This window comes from Cricetulus griseus (assembly GCF_003668045.3).
Source record: "Cricetulus griseus strain 17A/GY chromosome 1 unlocalized genomic scaffold, alternate assembly CriGri-PICRH-1.0 chr1_1, whole genome shotgun sequence".
In the NCBI taxonomy this organism is placed as follows: Eukaryota; Metazoa; Chordata; class Mammalia; order Rodentia; family Cricetidae; genus Cricetulus; species Cricetulus griseus.
Window position 1 is genome coordinate 135,616,400 of NW_023276807.1, and position 25,839 is coordinate 135,642,238.

The window sequence follows — 25,839 nt, forward strand, 5'->3', positions numbered from 1 at the left end:
TTCTAGACTGAGCACAGAACAAGAGAAAATATAATTACAGTAGAAATTAGGTATTTGGCATGTTAGGACTGCTTTGATAGCATAAATAAACTCTGCTACATCTTAACATGCATTGCTGAGGTTCAGAGTATGACACATTTACTCAGAATCTAAATAAGTTCCTGTTTTTCTGAGTTACATGACTCACTGCCTGCAGTATGTGAATACCCTTTTCCTACTTCAGCAGTCAAAAACTAATCAAGGTTAATTTCTTCACCAATAAATATTGGAATGCTGTGAGACAAAATGCCCATGTGTTCAGGAAAATATACATGCATGCATATATATATATATATATATATATATATATATATATGTATATTGAATATTGTCTTTACTGTGAATTCTACTGTGTTGCCCATTATCTCTGACATTATAAAAATTAAAACATCCACATACAACCATACTGAAATATAAAAAAGGAACTTTTTTGTTGTAATTAAATGCTGTAAACAGCTGGGCTTTTATATGGTAGAGGTATGTTAATTTATAAAAATCCTCTATAATATCCAAATACTTTTACTAAATAGTAAAAGATATTCTACATTGTCTTATCATAATCAAAGCAGAGATTAAGAAGTGTCCTCCACTGTCTTGGGACTCAGGAAATATAGATGCCGTGAATTACCTACCCCAAATGCAAACATGTTAGTGTTTTCTTTGTAGTTTTAAGAATGTGGTTTCCAGCCACCAACAAACAGGATAACAGGGACTGTACAATTCATCCACAATAAACCAAATTCTGCCTAATATCTGAATAAACTTGAAATTAAATCATAATTAAAAGATGAGAGAGTTTTACTTCCTTACTCCTTCATTTTATTCTGTGTGACTCTGGGCAGTGACCACCTAAAACTTCATCCTTGAGAACATAAATAGATGTTGTATTGAACTATTTAATCGGTGATCATTTATTTTCCTACAATAGAAAAATAATTCATTTACCTAACTTTAATTAAAAATATTGCATATCAATTTTCAGAAATTAATAACTAAATGTTAGGCTCCATAGTGTAGGTGGAATGACTCTTCAATAGCATCTATTCCCTAATCTAGGGAATCCATGAACACATTAGCTTATTTGGCAGAAGGGAATTTTCACATAATACTAAATTTGGAACTTTGAAATCAAAAGAATGGTACTCTTCATGCTACCAGATGGGATATGTAAAGAACAGTACACAAATCTGCAACTGTGGCACAAAATTGTGGGACGATCCAACCAACATCTGATTTGATTTAAGGCCCATTCCTTGAGATGAAACCCATAACTAACACTGATTAAGTAACCAAGAATCTTACACTAGATTTCCCAGGGATCTAGAGTAAAACCAAATACTATAGTTCTAATAACAAGCAAATAAAAATAACAAACAAACAAACTAGAAATAATGACATTCTACCACACTTTCTGATCAGCACCTTGGTTATCTGTGCTTAGGGAGATAGAAATAAAGAATATGCTAATGGAAAAGGGAATAGCGATCTACCATGGGAGAATAAAGAAAAAGGAAAGTGGAAATTTGGTCAAGAGGGTATCTCATGAGAATGGCTTTGTAAATTACACAAAATAGTACTGGAAGTGTGAACCTCTGGAGAACAATCATTTTTAAAAGAGTTTTACAAAACACAGGGCTTTGGGTATGCTGTGATTAGTTTTCTTTGAGTACCAGGAAAAAGTTAATTGAAATGGATCATGCTGAGTTTGAGGAATTCCGAACAGAACACTTTTATAAACATCAGATTGGTCATTAAGAAGATCTGATGACATGTAGGGAGCTGCAGAATACTGCACCCAAAAGATGGTGCCAGTTTCCGCCCTCCGCCAGCCCGACAGTGAGCGCTCTCTATGGTAAACAACTCCTAATTTGGTAAAGGTCATGTATCCTCTTAATTCTGCTTGGAGACAACCAATCCTGGCGCACCATGTAGGGTTAGGTGATTGGTAGATGTAGAATATATCAGGCCCCGTCTCCCTTGACCAGGGGCCGCCACCATTATACACTGTAAAGCAAAGAGGTTCCTGATTAAACTGTGTTGAAGAAGATTCCTCGGTGTGGCGTCGTTCTTGCTGGTCAAGGGTGGATGCCGCAATGTCAGGCCTTAAATGAACCATATTTAGTTACTACGTTTGACCAGCTAGTAGAATGCACTGATGGGAATTTACATGTTAGTGAGGCTTTAAGAGGCAGAGAATGAAGAAACAACAGGAACAAAATGAGCAAGCAGATGACATCTGTAGCCATAGAAAGCAGGTTAGGGTATTTTTGTTGTTGTTGTTTTTGTTTTTCCTAGTTGAACCAAGAAGGAGAAGACATAAAGAGAAAAAATGTTGTCAGATGGTATGAAGCTATTATTAGCAAACTTTTCCTTCTTTCTTTAAAATCATAGAAGGATCAGTTTACGTTATCATGGGGGCCAAAGGATAACTCCCTTAGTTGCTTGGTTTTCGAGTGGGAGAATTGGAATTTGACTTGACCCTATACAATGCTCTGTTTTGATAACTTTACATGCGCTGTTTTTTTCCTTATTACATAGTTTAAACACACATATTTATGTGTTCTCTATGTCTCAATGATAGAATAACACTCAGCAAATGTAAAATAAAACTGCTCTCTTTTGTCATGATCATATTAATTTCTTTGGAAAGTGTTCACAAAAATTTAGACAACTTAATTATACCTAGAAATTCAGCAGGCAACCTTTCAATTTATTTACACTGAAACTTCTAGTCTTTTGTGAATCAAAGTAAGTTTTCAATAGCTAGTAATAAAAGCAACAATCAGTGCCTCTATAGAAGGATTAATTTATATATCAAATCATATCACTTCCAATGCTTGCCAGTATAACACAAATAGTAACCAAGTCAAAGGTGTTAGAATGTCAGCCTGTGAATCTTGAAGTCCATTTGTGTCTCAGACGTTTCTATCTGTAAATATTATTGAAAATATGTGCCTAGTACATACAAAATATTGTTCATGTGTTTTCAATCTGTTTATCTTACTTTGCTGTCAAACCATGGTCACATTTTTTAACCCACTCCATTGACTTTGTGTAATTTCAATTATTCAAGTTATTTACAACAATCTATTAAATTTAAGACATGAGTAATCACAGATGTTCATACACAAACTGTCCCAATGCTATTCTCTGTCTCCATCTTACTATCTAAGTTAAGTCCCTATTCAAATAAGGGTATTTAAATGATAGCTAATTCATTCACTTAATCTTTCATTAAATAAAAAAATTATATTCCATCTGAATGTATATTTTATTTGACAGCATAACTGACAGACTCTCTATTCTTACATGTATCTATGGAGAAATACTGTGGATAAATACTATCTGGTCATGACAGTTCTTAGAAAATTATGCAAGGAAGAAGGAAAACTTAATGGGAAGTTAGTATTTAAAGCTTGTTAGGAGTCAGGCATTGGTGGCTCACACCTTTAATCCACACTCAGGAGGCAGAGGCAGGCAGATCTCTGTGAGTTCGAGGCCAGCCTGGTCTCCAGAGCGAGAGCGATGATAGGCTCCAAAGCTACACAGAGAAACCCTGTCTCGAAAAAAAAAAAAAAAAAAAAAAAAAAACAAAAAAAACAAAAACAAAAGTAAATAAAGCTTGTTAGGGAAAGTTTTCATTATTAATGGGTTATTATTAGTGTAAGATTTGCTGAAGTCACCGGGCATTGGTGGCACATGCCTTTAATCCCAGCACTCCAGAGGCAGAGGCAGGCAGATCTCTGTGAGTTCGAGACCAGCCTTGTCGCCAGAGTGAGTGCCAGGATAGGCTCCAAAAGCTACGCAGAGAAACCCTGTCTTGAAAAATCAAAAAAAAAAAAAAAAAGATTTGCTGAAGCATTTATTCAAATATTAGAGAAAGGGATAAAATTATTAGATTTTCCTGCCTTGTTTGTTTTTGGGCTTAAGGTGATGGATGGTTATTTGCTTTCTGTGATAAATATAATGTAGACAATAACCAACAGTTTGCTTTATGACTTTTAAGTTTGAGGTACCTTTAAATAAGTTGTTAGAATTATAAAGGTCAATATTGTGTCACTGAGAATAAACTTCACTTAAAATTAAAAATAAAAAGATACTGTGTGGAATCTAGCAGGATGATTTTCTCCCTATAAAATGTAAGAAATAAATACTGTTTTTTTTTAAAAATAAGTGAACAAGGATGTTGTTGGTAATTTATTAACAGCAGACTTGCAGTTATGGTAGAATATTAAATGCAGTCACCCTTATAGTCATGTACAATTGACCAATACAGTGTGCAGCTTGCTAGGTTATTCAATTTAAAAGGTTATCAGAGATAATCTTTTAGCAACCAAAAGAACCATTCATCAAATAAACATGAGGAAGGGATGAAATTTAGCTAGTCAAGTCAAGAAGGATTATTATTGTCTAAGGTTTGAAATAAGACATCTTTTATACATTGATATTTTAAAATATGGGTTCTTATTTGGGTGGTAAAGATATTCTGTCTATGTCCCTCTATCTGTCTCTCTGTTTCTGCTGTCTCTGTTATTCTTCTCTCTATTTCTCTCCCTTCAATTTAGTTCAAAGAAACTCTCTTGTGTTCGAAATAACTTGCTTTGCTGAAAAGAAAAATCCCTGATTTCTTCCTTGACTCATAAAATATTTTATAATTCATTGATTCTTTACTTCCTTAATTTTTCTGTTTCCCCTGTTTCTTCTGACTTTTTCAATCCCATACAATGCAGCTTGCTATTCTCTGAGAACTTGAGAGAAAATTCTCCACTTAGGTAATAATAACTTTGTTTTTCTTCTCACTGTGAGTTAATTTTTTAAAGACAAAATTCTAAGTAAGAGTCTTTACATCCCTAAAGTCTTGCAATCATGTTACTTTCTTGTAATGATAAGTCTTTCTGCCAGCTTCCCTATTTCTGCCCAAGTTCTGCCCGCTGTGTTAGGGCCACAAATAATATACAGAGACTTTTATTAGGTACAATGCCAATGACTAGGATTCCTTATATGCTTGCTCTGTCTTAAGTATCAACCATAGCCATAATCTATATATTTATAAAGACTTATCTGATCAAGGACGCCAGTGGCATGTGTCCTCTCTTGTGGGGCTCACATGGCGGCTACAGAGAAGAGAGAAGGAGGAAGAAGACGACTTCCTACTTGTCCCTGCTTATATTCTGAGACTGCCTGCTATGTCACTTCCTGCCTGGATCACAAGACTTTACTACATTTCCCAGAATCCTCCTTGACTCCTACCCCTGCCTAACTTGCTGCCTCCTTGGCCAAACATTGCTTTATTCAACAACCAATAAATAAGATAAACATACTCAGAAGGACGTCCCCCATAATTTGTTTCTGGAAGCTTACTGAAGACATGGAATATCCTTTATTTTTGTTTTGCTTGAAGCCCTTTAAAATTGAACATTCTTTTTAGTTGTCATTTGCCTGTTCATATCCCTTGGATTTGAAGATTGTGATGTATAGATTTAAAATAATGATTCTTTCTTAACTACTATATTCAGTTTCTTGGTTATTTTTTTGTCATTCATCTAAAAGTTGATATTCCTCAAATATTTGTAATTCTCTCCTGCTTATTATTTTTTGCTCCCATTTTGCCTTCCACATTTGCCTTCCATGCTACTTCCTTTCCCTATCCTATGCATTTAGTTCTAATAAAAAATGATTACCTGTCAGGGGCCATAAGACTTACAGGAGGTGGCAATTAATGTTCAAATGTCAACCCACCAGAGGCATTGTTATCTGATGGATGACTAATCCTGTGCAGACAAAGTCTTCAGGATCATAGACTCTAAAAACTCAAAAGTTGCTGAAGTAGCTTGATGTCTCCACAATACCTTCATTGTACTGTGTAATCTCATGTGATGTGTATATGTAATCTCATGACTGAATCTCAATGTATTGGGCACAATTTACCATATACTGGTATATTGGACCACTTTTCCCACTCTGGGGGACCTTCAACGAGAAATTTAGTTACACAGTCAATAACCTTCATTCCCACAGTCTAATCTTCACTTTGTTCTCTGAGATAGACTTAGAAGTCTGCTCCTGGCAATTATCTTCTATTTGGTAGGACATTTGGTCAGGAGAGGACTCCTTCATATGGATCATATTCCAGGCCTTCAAGATAGGGGTGGCACATCCCAACTTGTCTGGTTCTTAGTCTGTTCTTATGACCCTGAGAAATGCAAGTCCTGTAACCTTGCAATCACTGGACAGAATGGCCTTCCTCTATGTGAATATGTAAACTGGGAAATTTACAGCAAACAAGTAAAATAAAGAAACTGATGCAGAAAAGTACATTTCATCTTCAGATCCTTCAAAGTCCTGTACTTGCTGTAAACCTTCTTCTGAATGCTGAGGGGACACGGAGGCTGGCACTCAGAGGCCCTCATTAATTACCTGTAACTTTCGTGATAGTGCCTGCTGGTGAACATCGTATATATTCTAATGCAGAGGGTCAAATGCTCTTGGAAGAGTTTGAACTTCACTCTATCCTTAGATTATTACTTTTTATACAATAAAGATTATTAAATATCTATTAAATCAATCTGTGTTTATTCTATATATTTGTTCTCTAAAACTACATATGAATAGACATAGGACTTCACTGTAACTGGAAGGCTCAAAATACCTCTTATGTACAAGCAAAAGCTAATATTTTCCCTTAATATCTACCACTACTTCCCCTAATAGTCAAAATTCAATCTCAGGCATATTAATTAAATAGACACCTTTAATTAAATAGATACCTTTCAATTAGAATCATACATAACTCCAAGGTCTATCTGCATACCAATTCCATATAACTCCTGTATTTTTATAGCTCTACAGATGATTATTTAATCATCTTCTCTTGCCAATTCTTGTGGGTATAACTGTGGGTTTGGCTTAGAATAAGACCCCACTCTTCAAGCCATACTGTATATTGCATATTAATGGACATGTCAGCAATGTTCACTTAACACCTTCTTCTAGTGAATAAATAAAATTTGGAGATCTGTTGTGAAACATAGACATGGTAATTAACAACAATATATTACATATGCGAAAATGTGGATATATTTTAGTGTTCTTATAAGAATAAATATTTACAACAATGACTAAATTAATTAACTTTATTTAGTCACTTCATGTGATTTGAAAGCCTTCTCATTGAAGGCTAGCTTACATGGTACCAGATGGTGCCATGAAAACTTCCAGATGAGGGAAACAAAAAACACTTCATCCAGATTGTCCTATGAATCATGATGACACCTAGCACAGAACAATAATTATAAGTGTGCATTATTGGCATGCATGATAATAAATCTCTAGTTGGACTTACAATCTACTCAACAAGAGTGAAATCATGCTTGGCAGTGGAAACCTAATAAACTAACCTCTAACTATAGAGCTAACCTCTAACTGCATTCTCAGTATTTAGCTTATAACCACAAATAAGTGTAGTCCTCACACTTTATCAAGGAAACTTCTGTTTTCAACATATAGAAAGCATTACAGAAGACCATTACCAATCAAAATGCAGAGCTGTAGAGTCCAGTCCCAACTGATTCATCTACAATTCAATCTGGCATGTGAAGCTCAAGAATCATTGTGAGAGGGGAAATGGAAAGACTGTAAGAGGCAGAGGGTCAGAAGTTTCTCTGTGAGAGTGTACTCCTAAAAATACAGATTTTAAAACATCAACTTGATCACATGTTAAGAAACAAATTACAAAACAGAAAAAATCTTTACTTTTTATGGAAAATAGCATCATTTTTTCATGTAATATTTTCATTATTAAATTTATATAAAGATACTATAACAATTATTAATTGATATATGGAATTGAGTTAAATTCTAAATAAAATATATAAATCTAATAAACTAAAAATCAAATTTAATATTCTTTTTGCACTACTATTTACATTTACTTCATGCATGCTGTTTACATACTCATTAGTGAACATAAATAGACTGCAAGCAAATATACAAATACTATAATAAGCATTATCAAATAAAAAATTGGCACTAGTATTATAGAAGCATATTAATGGACAGAGTAAATAAAATGGAAGTAGAAGACTGAAGCCTGGGACATTTTCCTTTTTAACAAAAGAAAATACTCAGTGGCATCATGATGGAAATACTTCAAAGAAAACCCTAAGGTAGAGTATTTGACTACTATGAAGTTACTCTGCTAGGAGAGTTATGTGGGATGTTTATAGTATAGACAATATTTTGGTCAGTTTCTGCTTGTGTCAGCTGAACATTCTCCATAAACAAAAGCAAAAGGAAACAAAGCCATACTTAGAATGTTAATTACCAAATTGGGAAATGGAGGCTTTAGAATGCACTATTATTTTGGTTTCCTTGTCAAAAATTATGTGTCTATAGGTGTGTAGATTAATCTCTGAATCTTCAATTTGATTGCATTGATCCACCTATCTGTTTTTATGCCAATGCTAGATTTTATTATTATAGATCTGTACTATAGCTTGAGAAAAGGAATAGTAATATCTCCAGAGGTTCTTTTAACGTACAGGATTGCTTCAGCTATCTTGTTGTTTGCTTTGTTTTGTTTTTTGATTTCCCGTATGAAGTTGAGTATTCTTTCAAGATCTGTAAAGAATTGTGTTGGATTTTAATGAGAATTGCATTGAATCTGTAGATTGCTTTTGGTAAGATAGCCATTTTTCCTATCTTACTCATACATAACTTTCGATCTTCTGATATCTTCTTCAAGTTCTTTCTTCAAAGATTTGAAGTTCTTGTCATGCAGGACCTCTACTTGTTTGGTTAGAATTACAACAAGAACTATTATATTATTTGAAGCTACTGTAAAGGATGTTGATTCTCTGATTTCTTCCTTTGCCTCTTTATTATTTGTGTATATGAGGGCTATTTGGAAAAAAGAAAGCAACTTCAACAATGGTGCTGACTCAACTGGATGTTGACATGTAAAAGAATGCAAATCTATTCATATCTATCTCACTGTACAAAATGTCCAAGGAGATCAAAGACCACAATATAAATCTAAATACACTGAACCTAATACAAGAGAAAGTTGGGAAAAATCTGAAACCCATTGGCATTAAAACTGAAAATTAATGAATGGAACCTCATGAACTTGAAAAGTTTCTGGAAGGCAAAGACACCATCAATAGAATAAAGTGGTTGCCTGCAGAATGAGAAAAGACCCCACATCTGACAGATGGTTGATTTCCAAATATATAAAGAAACTAGATATCAACAAATCAAATAATCTAATTTAAAAATGTGGTACAAATCTAAACAGAGAATTCTTAACTGAAGAATCTCAAATGGCCCTGAAATGCTTAAGGATATGTTCTAAATCTTAGCCATAAGTAAAATGCAAATCGCAATGAGTCTGAGATTCCATTTAACATCTATCAGAATGGCTTAGATAAAAAACACAAGTGACAATGAATGTTGGAGAGAAAGGCAAACACTCCTGCATTGCTGGTGGGAGAGAAAAATGGTACAGCCATTTTGGAAGTCAAAGTGGCAGTTTCTCAGAAAACTGAGAATCACTCTACCACAAGACCCAGCTATACCACTCTTGGGCATTTACCCAAAGGATGCTCAATGATAACACAAGGACACTTGTGGTCACTGGGTTTATATTATTCATACTACAGACACTTGCTTAACTATGTTCATAGCAACTTTTTCCCCCAGGAACTGTAAACAACCTAGATCTTCCTCAACCAAGGAATGGATAAAGACAATGTGGTACATTTCAACAATGAGCTATTACTCAGCTATTTTAAAAAAGGACACGTTTGACTTCTTCCTTTCCAATTTGTATCCCCTTAATCTCCTTTTGTTGTCTTATTGTTCTAGTTAGAACCTCAAGTATGATATTGAAAAGATATGGAGAGTGTGAGCAGCCCTGTCTTGTTCCTGATTTTAGAAGAATCATGTTGAGGTTCTCTCCACTTAGTTTGATGTTGGCTGTTTACTTGGTTTACTGTATATTGTTTTTATTATGTTCAGGTATGTTCATGTTATCCCTTATCTTTCCAGGACCTTTATCATGAAGGGGTGTTAGATTTTGTAAAAGTTTTTTTTCAGCATCTATGGTTTTTCTGCTTGAGTTGGTTTATATGGCAGATTACATTGATAGATTTTCAATGTTGAACCAACCCTGCATCCCATGGTGAATGATTTTTCTGATATGTTCTTGTATTTGGTTTGCCAGTATTTTATTGAGTATTTTTGCATCAACGTTCATGAAGGATATTGGTCTGTAGTTTTCTTTCTTAGCTGTGTCTTTGTGTGCTTGGGTTCCAAGGTAATTGTAGCCTCATAAAAAGAGTTTGGCAATGACCTTTCTGCTTCTATTGTGTGGAACAATTTGAGGAGTATTGGCATTAGCTCTCTTTTGAATTTCTGGTAGAATTCTGCACTGAAGACATCTGGCCCTGGGCTTTTGTTTTTTGTTGGAAGATTTTTGATGACTGCTTCTATATCATGAGGGATTAAAGATCTGTTTATGTTGCTTATCTGTTCTTAATTCAATTTTGGTAATTGATACCTGTCCATAAAATTGCCCATTTCCTTTAAATTTTCGAATTTTCTGGAGTACTGGTTTTCCAAGTATGACCTGATGATTCTCTGGATTTCCTCACTGTCCATTTTTATGTCCCCCTTTTCATTTCTGATTTTGTTTATTTGCATATTCTCTCTCTGACTTTGTGTTAGTTTGGTTAAAGATTTGTCTATCTTATTGGTTTTCTCAAAGAACCAACCAACTCTTTGTTACATTGATTCTATGAACTGGAGAGGGATCTAGGAGAATGAGAAAGGGTAAGGAGGATATGCAGGAGCAGAAGGTAGAGTTGGGGGAAGAATAGAGGAGAGCAAGATAAGAGATACCATAATAGAGGGAGACATTATAGGTTTAAAGAGAAATCAGGCACTAGGGAAATGTCCAGAGATCTACAAGGATGACACCAAACTCACAATCTAAGCAATAGTGGAAAAGCTACCTTAAATGCCCTCCCCAATAATGAAATTGATGACTAACTTATAACTAGGCATCCTAAAGCCTTCATCCAGCAGCTGAAGGAAGCAGAAGCAGACACCCACAGATAAACACTTAGCTGAACTCTTGAATCCAGTTGCAGAGAGGGAGGAGTGATGAGCAAAGGGGTCAAGACTAGGCTGGTGAAACCCACAGAAACAGTTGACCTCAACAAGGGGAATCTCATGGTCCCCAGACTGATAGCTGTTAAACCAGCATAGGACTGATCCAGACCTCATGAATGTGGGTGTCACTGAGGAGGCCTCAGAAATCTATGGGGCCTCTTGTGGTAGATCAGTACTTATCCCTAGCATAGAAATGGACCCTGGGAGCCCATTCCACATAGAGGGATACTCCCTCAGCCTAGATACACGGGGGGGGGGGGGGGGGAGGGGAGGGCCTAGGCCCTATCCCAAAGGATATTACAGACTCTGAAACTTCCCCATGGAAGGTGGAAGGTCTCATCTTCCCAGGGGAGCAGAGAGGGTATAGGATAGGTAGGGTATTATTGGGGGGGCAGGGGAGGAGGAGAGGGAGAGGGAACTGGGATTGACATTTAAAATAATCTTGTTTCTAATTTAAATATAAAGGAAAAAAAACAAGGACATGAGGAATTTTGAAAGCAAGTTGATGAAGTTAGAAAAAAATTATCCTGAGTGCGGTAACTCAGACAGAGAAAGAAAAACATGGTATGTACTCACTCACAAGTAGATTATTAGCTGTAAGATAAAGGATAACTAGGCTGCAATCCACAGACCTGGAAAAACTAGGCATAAAATTCCAAATTCATTTTTATCATGTTCAGGAGTAAATGTGGGAAATTACCAATATAGAGCCAGGTAAAAATGCAAGGGAATATAATAGAGAAAATTTAATAGGGAAAAGCTTTACTTACAGAGCAACCTAGCCAGCTGGTGTGGCCACAGCAAGTACAGCCATATATAAGCCATATGTCTGTGAGGGTGTTTCTTAGAAGCTGGCTTTTCTACCATGGTAGCTAGGTATACTAATGGTGTACAGGTAACAACCTTAAAGGAAAAGTCATGATACCTGGGTGGAGTAGGTGCCTCAGATTGGAGTGATTGTACCTCTGAGGCATACCAATGATCTTTAAGCCTAAGTAATGATATCCCCATGAAAAGTTTCACTGTCCTTAATCATAAAAGATTCCAAGCATGCTGGTGAATCTGTAAATTGCTTTAACTGCTCCTCTATACGTTTGTCTAGGTCTTTAATATGGTCGTCCTTAGACAGCATCTGGATGGTATGGAAACTGCCTTCTAGGTATTGGAGTCTAGATTCAAGGTCATGGTTTGCTGATTTTGAGTCCTCAGCAATCAACTGTATGGACCTATCTAATCTGTCAGCCCTGTACTGTAAATTATCTTCCAAATATTCAAATCTAGATTCAAATTTGTGATCTCCTACCTTAGATGCTTCAACAATTGATTGAATGGCATTGTCCAATTATTCAACCCTATCCTGGGTATTTTGCACCTTTGCATCTAGTTTCTGGGTCATAGAACCTTTCTGAGTTTCTAGCTGGCTACAGATATTCTTTAATTTGTCACATTCCTCTGACAGCCTAGCCTCTAATGCCTCAGACATGGAGGATCTCTCTGTATTTATCTTATCATAAATACACTGCATCTCATCTTGTGTAACAGACAGCCCTGTCTTTAGTGTATTGGACACAGAGCCAAGCTTATCATCCAATTTCTGTTCCACTTGCTGCACAATTGTGGCCTGACCTAATCTGTTCTCTAAAACCTCACTGTGTAAAGCTGTTATTTCCTCCAAGCAGGTGGTGAAGTTATCTTTGTCCCTGTTCCTGAGACTTCTGGCTAGGATTGTTATTTGTACCAGCAAGCTAACTGCCATTACTGCATATTGGCTGGTAATTGGCAGATTAGCATCCTCCTCAAACATTGAATTCACATAATAAGCAAAAATATTACCAATTTTAGCAAATGATAAATATCCCACCATGATTTTACCTCATGTCTCCTACTCCAGGTGCAGTAACTATCTTTGACCAGCAGGTGGCATAGGTGTTCGGCTAGTCTGAGCCGCCTTTGGCAAAGGTCATTCAGGCAAGATAGTGGTGGTGGAAGAGAGAAGTCACAAAGGCATCTGTGCTTAGCTTAGAGATTTTAAGGCTTTGTGGCTGAAACCACTTAAAGAGATGCAACTTTATGGCTGCCGCGGCCAGGGGAAGCCACGGATCCTGCTGAAAGCTGAGGCCTCCTCCCGAGAACTACTTGGCTCAAGGGCAGGAGGTATCTGGGTGCAGATAGGCCGGTGTCCGAGCTGGTCCCGTGCCCTCAGCTAGAAACTGTGACAGTAACCGTGGGGTGGTCTGTGGAAGTCTCCCAGCTGGGCAGATGGTTCTGAGCAGCACAGAGGCAGTGGGGACATACTTGTGGCACAGTGGGTCGGCTGCGAGCCTGGAGCACCTGTGGAAACACAGAGAGATTTCCCGGCCTAGGCCCATGTCCGGGTGGAACCCACAGGCTGTCCCAAATGGGGCCTAGGTTTACAATATCCCACTTCTGACAACCAGTTAATGTGGGATGTTACCAATACAGAGTTAGTAAAAATACAAGGGAATTTAATAGGGAAAAGCCTTACTTGCAGAGCGACCTAGCCAGCCCGCATGGCAGTGGTGAGTACAGCAAGCTGAAAATGAAAGCAAAAGCCGCCACCACATAAATGTCCCTCACTCTTCCCCTCGTCAAGCTTCCATGCCTGCTACCTTACCTTCAAGCTACTTTTGATGACTGTTTCCCTACTTCCCTCCTGATATTCTTCCTTTCCAGAATTCAAGCATGAGTTTTCCCCACCACTGATTCTGACTGTGAAGGGACCCCAAGGGACATGTTTTTTTTCAGATCTGCAAATTAATGGAGCCATTTCTCTGTTGTCATTTTTCAGCTTTCAGTCACAGATCAATACCTTCTTTTTGCTGGTTTTTCCCATATGGACTCTAAAGTTTTGTTTGTTAACAGATAAATCTAATTTGGCTTCAGTGTGTTCTCCCATCGACTGTATTTCTGTTCCTGTGAAGAGGAGTTGTGAGTCTGAGCCCTGAGCACAGCTGTCCCAGTGCAGCATTAGACTTGATGCTGTCTCCTCCCTCTGAGGAAATCTATCACACACAACAGAAGTCGTTAGTGGTTTTGTTCTTGACTTTTCTTTTGGGTTGATGCTTCACATCTGTATCCACAATATTACTTTTTGTGTTTTGGTTTTTTGTTGTTGTTGTTGTTGTTGTTGTTTTAGTTTTTCTCATACATTGAAATTTGAAAACAGCACAATATGAATGTGGGTCTCTAATTTACATATTTAAGTTAGGGCTATCCAAGAAAACAGCTTGTTTGAAAAATACTTAGTGAGTTAAAACTACAATTGTTTAGCATTTGCCAGCTTTTCATTAAGAGATGAACAAGAATTATTTGAATAATTAGGTTCATTTGAGTGATATTTATAGAATTTCAGGCTCTACAAATGGCATATTTTAAAAATAGTTTTCGGTTAGATAAGCCTCTAAAAAGTGGCTAGTAATGTCTGTAATTTGAAGTAGAACTGGTATTATTAATCTCCTTTTAACAACTACATGAAAGTGTGAAAACAAACTAAACACCAAAATTCATATATATAACTTTTCTGAATACCTTCTCACAACATATGGATTTAAGACAGAAGTCCTCTAGATAGCCATTCTCTAATATTTCAGATCATAAATTAACAGAAAAGAACAGGCCAAGAAAAGAAACACCCTAGGAGTCTATATACTCCAACAGTCCCACCTTCCAGTTCACTGCCTACCAATAGTTTATTTAAATTTTTAACCCATCAGTGGATATAACTCTTTAGGGCAGAACACAAGAGGTGTGGTCATCTCTGGTTGTTCCTTCTAGGTATTCCCAACTCAATCAAAATTAATTTTCACATTAGCTTTGGGAGTGATATTGGGCATGCAACAGCTGTTAATTAACATTGATTAACATTAGATGAATAGATGTCTGCTAAAACAAATTTAATGGTTTTCCAAGCCTATGTTCTCCATAGAATCATTTTTGTTTCAAATGGCTCTGAGGGAAGGTATCTTATGGAGTTATAGAATGAGGATAAAGCAATAGTATCTACTCTTACATTAACATTTTTGATTCTTTAAAGGTCCCAAGAAGTGCACCTCTCTGGAGGAAATTTCCATTCATCTGAGTCCCTGGGGCTGTACTCTCTGCAATAGTAGTTACCACTCAACTCCTCTTAGCAAGGCATCTCTATGTCTACCCAGAGATATCATGTCACCCATCACTTCCATCTGCCAAAATACTTTGAGCATATCTCCAATTTTGCTGATGCCATTTTCATATTCTTATTTGACCCATACAAGAATAGAGAAATAATCTTTTGAGTTTTGAACACTAGACCTTTGAATTACACTGGAGAAATAGGTGTTGAATAGATATTTGATGAGTGAAATAGTGATAGAGAATTATTTTGGTAGTCTTTTTTTTTTTTTTTGGTCTTTACTTGAATTGAATTTAACATTTAACTCAAGAGAGTTTAAGGAGGGAAAAAAATTCTGATTCCAATTATATCAACACCTTGCTACTATCTTAGATTCCAACTCACTCTTCCTGAATTTCTTTTTTAATTAATTTTTTATTTAAATTGAAACAATCTTATTTTACATACTGATCCCAGTTCCCTCTCCCTCCCATCCTCCCACTGCTCACACCATCTCCTTATCCTACCCTCCCACCTACTCCTCAGAGAGGGTGAGACCTTCCATGGGGGATTATCAAAGTCTTCACATAATTTGGGGCAGGATGAAGACCCTCCTCCCTGTATCTAGGCTGAGAGAGTGACCCTCACTTAAGAATGGGCTCCAAAAATCCAGTTCATGCATTAGGAATTTTGTTTTTTGTTTTTAAATAAATTCCATTTTTAAAGATATTGTTTGTGTCTATATGCAACAAAATTATACCACAACCAAATTAAAGGTATGAAGCCTTGATCTTCTACCATTGTTATGTTTTGGGGTAAAGTAAGAGCTTTGAAGCACCAATAAAAAACATGTTGACTGACCTGAGAGGGCACTATTTCATTGCTTTTTTTATAATTTGATCAATCATTCAATAATTTTCTCAATGACAGGACTTGTTCTTTCCTTGCCTCGTATTCTTTCTTCAATGACCTGTTGTTGTATCACTACATTTATCCTTCGTGGATCCACATGCTTCTAGCTTATGAAAGTTCTTTTGTGTACTGAGAGCTGAAATACTTTCTCCCTTAGTAATTCTCTTCATGTTTTATTACTATAAAAATAATAGTTATCCAATAAAATATTTGGCCCTGGAAGCATCACACAAGCAACATTAAATGTACTCAGAAGGTAAATTTATATTTTATTTTACACACACACACACACACACACACACACACACACACACACACACACACGAGTATACATACACACATGCATACACATAAATATGTACATGTGTGTGAGTGTGTGTGGTGTGGAAATCAATCATATACAAAGAACAAAAGGCCCTTACATTTAAAAGGATATAGTTGGATATAGGAAGGTTTTGAGGAAGAGGAAATTAGCACGGTTGGAAAGAAGGGAATGTAAAATGATATAACTATAATTAATTTTTAGAAAGAACTCAACAAAATTCATAATAACCTTTGAGAGGAAATGAAAGAGTTGATTAAACTTCAATGATCCACAATGCTTTTTCCTATTCCAGAAGAAAAGCATATGAGGGTAGTTACTGTTATTAAATGTATCTATATATTCATAATGTGGTTATTGACAGGTGATTCAGTATCCTGCATTCTTGGTGTTAAAAATTGAAGTATGTATTGCTTAGATTATAGCTAGCATGATATAAAAATCCAGCGACTTTTGTGAATTTCAGCCTATGATAAGCCATGTATAGTGAGGAATCATTAAAACCACTAACATCCATTGTTGAACATTTCAATACTGAGTTCTCAGTGGTGCTCAATGGCATTAAAAGCTCAGAGTTACAAGTGTCTGGCTTTGAAAACCACAATGCAAGCTTTCAGAGGCTTGCAGATTGTCACTGGGTAAAGGCACTTATCACCAAGACTGAGAACCTGAATTCCTCCCCCTAGGACACATAAGGTGTGAAGAGAGAATTGACCTCCACAAGTTATCCTCTGAACTTTACATGTGCACCATGGCATGCACATGAAAACGCATGCACTCAAGTAAGTAAATGTAAATTAAAAATTTGGAATAACTTTTGATATTTTTATATAAGTACTTTAAAATATACTTTCCAAGGCTGCAGAAGTGATTCAGCAGTTATAAGCATGATCTGCTCTTCTAGAGGATGTAATTTCAGTTTCTAGTACCCATGCTGGCTAACTCAAAACTGCCTATAACTTCAGCTACAGGGATCCTATGCCAGCGTCGGGTCTCCAGAGGCACCTGCACTCATTGTGAAAGCCTCCAAACAAACACATACAAGTGTAGCTAACTAAAATAAGATTGTGTGTGTGTGTGTGTGTGTGTGTGTGTGTGTGTGTGTATTTCAAAGCTTTAACAGACATTTTTCATTGTAAATGAGGTAATGCACTATGGTAAAGGAAAGAGAAGGGCATAAAGAGACAGAAGAATATCTATCTGGGAAGACTAAAGCATTAGGAAAGGTCTTGAAATGTGAAGCCAAATTCTTCAATTCATTTCAGGGAATTCCTTGAAGAACATTTGGTTGATCCTCATTCATATTTTACAGGAGTAGCTAAATACTCTTCAGAGTGAACAGTCAATATGCTGTTGCTGCCATTCATATGGTTACTCACAGGAAGCTCATTGATAGCTATCTGTAAAGATGCTTGCATATGTTTTTATACTCACTAAATATGGAGATCCTCACATGTAATATATCCTAATTTAACAGGCATGTGTTCATGCGTATGTGTGTGTAAACATTGTATGACAGATCATAAAATTGTTTCTGTTGTTTACAAGTAGAAAACAGTGTAAGAACTAATGAAAGAAAGTCAGAATTTTCAGAAGTATGTAATTTTATCTTGCAAGTGGAGTCACAATTTAGATTCCTAACATATTCCATTTAAGGATCTCTATTATCAAGCAATATTGAATTAAGTCTTAGCAAACACAGGGCATGCTGAAGAGGCACTACTGAGCCACTGCTTTACTGGAGTTATCTGCTGAGCCTAGAGATTAAGTTTTATAAGATGCTAAGTTAGCAAAAGTTTCACAACCTATATCCCCCAAAACAAGATGGAAAGTGAAGAACTAGAAAATTCTAGATGCTTCAATCCTAGATTGGAAAAGCATAGAGAATTTGTAAAGCATAAATTGTAGAGGACTTCAAGAGAAGATAACTATTTTGCAGGGTCTCTTTGTACAGAAAATTCCTTGCTATATTTTCATATTAAATTGTGTTTCATTCATTTTTTTCTGACACAACAATATCACACAGATGTTTTTATTTTCTTCTTGTATAAAGAAAAGAAGAAATCAGTATGTTCCACTTATATCTGCAGTTTTTCAAACACTTTTGGCTTAAAACTATATTTGTAACAAGTGGCACGTTCTGCTGTAACACATTTTGTGAGCTTTTAGCAGCTAACTTTCAAAATGTAAGCATATTTATTTTTCCCTGTAACTAAAACATAAGCCAATATCTAAGCAAGGCTCTAACAAGGTCTAAATCTGTTTGTTTGTTTTTAGCTTACAACAATTCCATCTTCATACCCATAATCTATGGATTATATACAAATTCACCACCACTGCCTCAACCTACATGAAACACATTATGGAACAATAAAAAAGAAAATTGCATGAAATACAAAGCTCAAACTCTTGTGTATCAATAGAACAACAAGCATTTCTGTTGAGAATACACTCTATTCTCTCAGCCTAGACACACAGGGCCTAGGCCTAGACCTAGGCCCTGCTCTAAAGGATATGACAGACTTTGAAGATCCTCCATGGAAGGCATCACCCTCCCTGGGGAGCAGAAAGAGCATAGGATAGGGAGTTAGTGGGAGTCAGGGGAGGAGGGTAGGGAGAGGGAACTGAGTTGACATATTGTTTCTAATTTAAATTTTGAAATGGAAGAAACAAAAAAGAGAATAAAGTCTATTTTCTTTTGTATAACCAGATATAAGGCCATACTTAGATTTTGTCTCTTCCCTAACCATTCAATGTTGCTTCTGCTCTCATCTCTTGTATCAGTATTTCAGTCATTAATTCATGGAGAGACTGAATTTTTTCTTGTGAAGACATGTGAATCCTGCTGTTCTTTCCTGAATGAAGTTTTTAAAATAGCCACTTATAATGAATATACCTACTGCCTAAGAGAAAACATATCCTTATGGTTTAGTCATCCTTGTTCCTAGAGTATAGTACCAAAGCCAGTAATTACAAGTGTAAAATTGTTGCACTTAGGGTAAAGAGAGTAATAGTGAAACATGCCTCATTCATTGCCATGCCTCAGATTTTACAATTAGGGGTTTTTAACTTGGAAGAAGAACTTTATTGGGAAGGGGCTTCTAAGTTAGAATGCATATAGATGTTTTTCATGGTCTCTCAGATTCACAAGATGCCCATCAACTGGTTGACTTTTCATGTATCTGAATATATTTGTAGGGATGGTTAGTCTTCACATTGGGACATTGATGGGGAGAAGTGAATCTCATTAAAATCATTCACTGACTTATATTTTATATGCAAATTATTTCCTTGGTCTACATAAGACACAAGAATGATGACTATAGAAGCTTGAGTATGTGGTTAGAATATGAAATTCTTTGCTCCCATTGGCTCTTGTGTATAAATAATTTATCCTCAGCTAATGGAACTGTTTGAGAAGGCTGTAGAACATTTGGGAGATAGAATCTTGCTGAAAGAAGTCACTTGGGAGCAGGATAATTTGTCTTTTAGCCTGACCCTTCTTTGTGGTCACCCTTTCTGCTTCTTTCGAGAGGATGAGATAAGGTCTGCTGGGCTCCTGATCTTGCTGCCATGCCTTCCCTCTCATGAGTGTCTTCTAAAACTGTAAACCCAAATAAACCCTTTCTCCTCAAAAATTCTATTTCTACAACAGCAACAGAAAAGTAACTAAGAGTGTCCTCAAGTGATAAAAAAACACTATATTGCATAGTCCAGATGGGGTACTGATCACAAAATTCTAACGAGTAAGCTGGTCCTTTGCAGTAGACTAGGCTGAATACCAGAGAACCTGCCAGCTACAAGTTATGAAATCTAATAACAAAGCTACTAGTTATCAAATAATTAGTTTTTACTCACTATTTATAATAGAGAAAATTTCTTTTTGGTTTTCTGTGTTACGAAGCTAGAATATAAAATGCTTTGATTTACCATTGGGTCTTGTAGTCTTGGACACAAAGGCTCTTCATCTAAATCCTTTGAATTTCATATTTGTCATATGTGATAGACTTATATCTGACATATATATATATATATATATATATATATATATATATGTACTGTATATTAGTACACATCACATATGGCTATCCTAATTTTGCTGTATATATCAGCTCATTTAAGCCTAATCTCTTCATAGATTTAAGATAGTAAGTATTACTTATATGGATGGCTTTTTATTAACTATAGGTGTAAAAGGAAAGGCTCATTCATTTCAGAACCTGACACTGTTGTCATTCAGCTGTGTGAGATGGGCTTCCTTGCCTCACTCCTTGTCTGTGCATTAGATCAGAAAATGCTCTTCTGTCTTATAGGGTTAATGGGTAAATAAATTTCTGCAGTTATAGCACATTATTAGCCCTTGTTCTTACTATGAACCACCTAATTTGGTCACTTGAGAAGATTTCAATTTTTCCATGGTACATTATTGCATTTTAAATTAAAAATGATTCACAAAATAAGTCAACATATATGTTAATCAGTGGGAGGAAGATGAGGACCCACTTCAATCTGGAACAGGAAAACTGAACAGTGGAGACTATGATTAAAGAACAGAAAGGTAAAAATTTGAATTGTGACCAGCAGATATTGGATGAATTTAATGGAGGAGAGCATGAAAGATGGTTAGATATGAGCCCAAGTGAAATCCTCTTTGTGGTTTCATGTCTTGCTGACACTTATTCTGTGAGCCTCAGGCTCTTTGCCAATGTCATCCAACCTCTATATCATTCTAATACGATGGCCTTAGTCACACACATTCCTGTGTGGACTTACAAGATCATGACAGCTTATCTCTGCCCTTTATAACACAGTTAATGGGGTCAATCCCTCATGACAGATAATACTTTTAGATCTTTTTAAAAGGATGTCAATCTGTCCATCCTTTATACTAACGGAGGCTTACAAAAATTTATAACTTATTCCTCTCATCTCTAGAACATTACACCAACTAGGAAGAAATTAAATGGCAGAGAAACAGACAACTGGATTATAGGAAAACTATGATGTTAAGGTCTAACCTTTCTGAAAATTTGTGGTCCAAGTGTAGGTTAAATTATATCATTGTAATAAAAATATCAGGTCATTGTATTATCATTCATACTTTTCACGGTGCATTTTATCTGAGCTTTTTCTAAAGAGCAGCAAATTACACCACTCTAGCAAGCATGTACTATACAAGGCAAGATGACACAGAGAAGATGTTCAACAATTTTGAAGATCAACATCTATTTCTCTATGGTTTCAGTCTTTATTTACTAAGTGACAAAAAGTTAACTAAATGAACTGCCCATGATTCATATCCCTTTCATTAATTCCAATTAAATTTCATTAAATCCAATTTCATAAGATGTTCCCTATGTAAAAATATGTTTATATTGTAAGAAGTTATAAAACTTCACAGTAAAACTCTTGCAGAAAGAGAATGACTATAAGAATGCCAATGAAATGATTATCTTTAATAACTTAACTGTAACAACAATGAATTGCTAACTTTCATAGAACACTTACTATTTAACAATATTGTTTTCATTAGTTTGGTTTGAAATATCACTCTTCTTTGGATGGTCTCATGTTTTCCAAGCTGACTTTGAACTTGCTATGTATCCAAGGATAACTTTAAACTCCAAATCCTACTGCCTCTGGCTCTTGAGTGTTGTGAATACAGATGTGTGACATCACATCCCAGTTGTACAAGGATAGAAATTAAATCTAAGCTTCATTAAGGTTAGGAAAGTACTCAACCAACTGAACTCCAATCCTAACCCACAAATACGGTTTGAAGGATTATATCTGAAACCCATTCAATAGTTAATGAGTTAGTGTTGCTGTCAATTTCATTCTTCAGATGATAAAACAAAACTGCATAGAAGTGAAATAACTCTCCTGGGGAGTGTAGCTATGTAGTAGCACAGCCAAGATTTACACCTAAAGGATTTATACCTAAAGCCCATAAAAGCATGGTTTAAGCCAACCGAGGCTAGAAAAACTGGGACTTAGAAAAACAAGACCTGTCTCTAATCTTTCACCTGTTGTGCTTCCATTGAGTCACAGAGACCAATTATGAATTGTCTCCATAATAAGATGGATGGGGTTTCAGTAATGTAGCTGATTGAGTTGTCTATTTTCCTTAAGTAACTCCTCAGCATCACATTTGTAAATAACTCCAATAAATTTATTGGTTTGCCAAGCTGGGATTTCATGGAATATTTACTTTTATCTGTTTTCAGTCACTTTTCTGGGTTGGGTACAAATGTGTTTACATCACTTTCCAAAGTCATACAATACTATTGACTGAATGGTGACCTACAAAAAGCAAAGGTTAACTAGAAAGGATTGATTGCATTGTTTTGGGTATTGGTAGCAATCATACTACTGAGGCTGGATACTCTGATTTAGAGCATCTTTTGGGAAAATTCCATCCTTTCTGTTCTTCTCCATATGATGTATTATTATAAGATAGTATTATGTAAAGTTATGTTAAATAAGTGGCTAATTGCCGGGGTGGGATGAATACACATCTAGTGAAAACACAGAAACATAATAATGATTAATTTTTGGAAGGAAAAATGGATAGATTTAACACAGTAGCTATATTTATTTTTTTGATTTTTACATATTAACAGGAATTACTAAATGTGAATATGGACATCCATTATTTCTAATAAAATTAAAATTACTTTTTATTTTAAAAGTTTATTTTTCATTTTACCTAGTAACCCCAGTTCACCCTACCTCCCCTTCACCTTCTCACCTTCCCAACCTTCCAACCCTCCATTCAATCCTCAGAGGAGGTAAGGCCTTCCTTAGTGAGTCAACAAGTCTGGCATACAAAATTGAGGCAGGACCAAGACACTCCCCTGTATTAAACTATCTTTGATTTGAATTCAAGCTCTTGTGGTATTTATGCAGCAAAACTCTACAGGTATATAGTACTATGTATTCATAACACTGTCATTTACATGGTTTCTAATCTTATACAAAAAAGTCTACTCACAAATCACATAGAGATTTTATAATTTCAACAATCATGATTCATACACATTTATCAAATATGCTTCAAAATAGAAACTGGTCAGTAATGTTAGGGAAGTTTCACCCATGCTTCTGCAGCAATATGATTACCTAAACAGAAACAGAACAAGGACAACAACACTAGATATGCTAGCATGACAGGGGTAATTTCATGAAGCCCTGTTTTAGATGAAGAGCTACAGAAAACTAAGGAATATTTAAGAGAAATAGAAATTGTCTTTTTTCTGAAATTAGCCCCTTAATTTGTTATCCAGTACCAGCTAAAAATATAAATGTATCAGAAGAAGAAAAAACATCAAGGTAATACAAGTAACAATTGAACAAATAATTACCAAGTATTTCCCCCAAATGATTACCAGAGAACAAACTATAGATACAGTAAGCTCAGAGGCTATAGAGCAAAGCAAATCAAACACAGACAAAAGAACACTTACACATACTCATATCATATTACAATGTCAGACGTCAAAGATAAAGAATTCTTTTTTATTGCGTTCTATCATTGTTTTTATTTTATAACAAGCAACATTGCACTTATTTCTTTGATCCCCTCAACTGAAGTATGCATAAAGGAGATGTACATTTATACAATTGAGTACTGCTCATTGGTGGTAAAAAAAATGACATCATGAAATTTGAAGGCAAAGGAAAGATCAAGAAGAATTCTTGAAAACAAAATCTATGAAAGTGGTCAAAAAAACTCACCACCAGAGGGTGGAAGGAAATGTTGTAAGTGTGAAGAGAATGGAGTGAAATATGCATCAAAAATATCAGAGTCCTTTATTCAGTAGAATTAGCTTGAAGCCAGAAGGAGAAATGGAGACAATTTTTTTAAGCAGAAATAAAAGAATTGTATTAGCAATAGATATTATGCAACTAGAAATGTTAAAACTGGTTACTGATAGAGAATGGAGATTATTTACTGAAAGAAAGTGATAGCCTACAAACCACTCCCACATCTAAGGTCAGGGAATAATGCAGAATAGTGGATGGAACACTGTAAGAGCCATAGGATCAGGGATTTTGCTGTGAGATACTATATTCTGGTATACCAGGAGCTGTACCTGTTAAAGTATTATCAACATGACTGCACAAATTTAAGCTGAACAATGAGGAAATCAAAGAAACACCAAACTGGATGGAAAACAAGCCCATGAAGCCTCAATGATACACAAAGAACTATAGACATTAAGGAATGGGAGGTATGGCCTTCCCTGGTTCAGAACTCATCAATTTGCTGTCCAGGCCAAATGGTAACACCTGAAAACCTACATACAATAACATTATGTGAACTCAGAGGTTATATATAGGAGTGCATATGTATGTACAAAGACAGATATGAGTGCAGTATCAGTTGATGAAAAGAGAGATCATGAATTTGATGGAGACTTGGGAGATGTATATGGGGAAGATTCAGAGAGAGAAACAGGAAGTGGGACATGTTTTAATTAAAATTGAAAAGAATAAGCAAATAAGGGTAATTTAAAGTTTTTATTTATCTGATTGTAAATCAATCAATAAATAAAAATAGTTGTGTGGATTTTATTACTGAAAATGCTTTAATATAATTATACAGTAATAATGTAAGAAAATATATTTTCAATAAAAATAAATGAAGGTACTTTAACTGAACACTACAAATGAAACTATAACATATTTTAAGTTTGTTGTCACCTTGAAGGATCATGGTCTATTATTTCCAATGATATATATATATATATATATATATATATTAATAAGAGCTGTTTGTTCATAATTAGTACATTCTCCCCATTATTTTCATTAGGAACACCATGAGTAAAGGCAATTATCTAACTTTACTTTTAGCATTTATTAAATAAAACAGTGCATATAAAATAATAAATACAAAATAAAAATAAATACAAAAGATAATGAAAATATTGTGCCCTTTCTGTAAAGCTGTTGGAATATAAATGTTACCAGCAAAATGTAGAACTAGATTAATTTTTCAAAAAACATGCTTAATTATTATTATCTATTTATTAAATATAATGTTTAAAACTTTAGTGTAATGTCATATTACAGCCATTGGTCTTTCCCTAAGTATCTTATGCTATAATAACATAAAACACAGACAAATACATTGTATATACGAGTTTCTACACATTATGCATTCTATAACACCATGAGCTCTGGGCTGTTATTTTAATTACAAGAGACAGCCAACAAAACTTCCCCATACCCTTAAGAAGTCAAAATCTATTTCTGTGCTTTAATTTTCTCCACTGAT